Source organism: Selaginella moellendorffii, unplaced genomic scaffold, assembly GCF_000143415.4.
Source record: "Selaginella moellendorffii unplaced genomic scaffold, v1.0 SELMOscaffold_199, whole genome shotgun sequence".
NCBI classification, from domain to species: domain Eukaryota; kingdom Viridiplantae; phylum Streptophyta; class Lycopodiopsida; order Selaginellales; family Selaginellaceae; genus Selaginella; species Selaginella moellendorffii.
Window position 1 is genome coordinate 29,574 of NW_003314459.1, and position 1,352 is coordinate 30,925.

The following is a 1,352-nucleotide window of genomic DNA, read 5'->3' on the forward strand; positions in this document are numbered from 1 at the left end:
TAAATTCCACGCTTGCGCAGACTCAGAATCATGTAAATATGAGCGAGCGCACACTCGCAGTTATGCTCGCTGTCCCAATACAGATTTTTCCTCCTCTTTAGTGCTACTGATATCAGCACATGGAACTGCACACTCACTAAAGAGAATCCATTCACTGTAAAGAGGAACCCACAAAAAAAAAATCCCTCCCGTGCTGTTTAGAACTCTCATAGCACGCCGGAAGATAGGGCTTCACGCATTCTTCCAGGGCTTGAGCATGGAGTTGGGACGGTAGCATTCTCTGTGGTAGTGCCATTGCTAGGGATTTCAATATAACATGTTCTTGGGGCCTAGATCGAGAAGCTTTATGGAACCACTCCACTGGAATCATCATGGTGGGGTAGCCTCGAGCAGATTGTTATGATGATCCCTATTTGTCTCTGTCTTTCCTGCACATGATGTGGTGGAGAACACAAGGACAACAACAACATTGGCTTCGCATAATGAGCCTCTGGGAAAGTCCTACAAACAGTTCCATACGGTTCTCAACTATTTGCGGTGTATGGATCACAGATGTGGTGACTCTTGTACTCAGTGTGCTGCCTAACTCTTCACTTATTTCCTCTAGAAAGTAATAACTTGAACAATGATTTCTCTGCTTCTAAATTTCCAGGCACTTCCACTCTTGTATGATCCTGATGATAATGAGAATGTGGATAAGGTGGACTTATCACACGAGCACGTACTGTGGGAGACTTTCTCAAGAGAACTAAACTAATACAAGATGCAGATAGGTTCATCAAGAGAATGTCATTCACTTCTTAGTGACTGCTTAGTGCCTGTAAAGTTCACGAGGACTTGGAGAGATGATCAAAAGGTGGCGATGGATATGCTTAAGTGTGTGAAGCGTGAGCATATGAGTTCTGTGCTTTGTAGGAGCTTCATTATTGCCGAGACTTGAATTCAAACTATCTCTTTATTTTCTATCTAAGTCACGTGTATATGCACTGTTAGCACAACTATTATATAGAAACTGAATAAGAGTTTTGATGGATGGCTTAAAAGAAGTTAGGTTGATTCAAACAATACCTCTCCAAATTTTTGAAGAGAGGGAGAATGATAACTCCACAATGGTGAGATGTGATCATATGAATTAAGGACTAATGCTTAACATAAACATGAAGTTTACCTATGTATGTATTAAGTTTCTAAGCATAAAAAGTGGCAAGAGGAAGATGGATAAAGACAACACAACCAACCATGAAACAAACCGTCAAGTAGGCAAAAATCAAAAGTAAAAGCAAAATAAGTGTTAGATAAAATGCAAAACATCATGGATGAGTTGACAAGAACTTGTCAAGTGAAATGCTGAT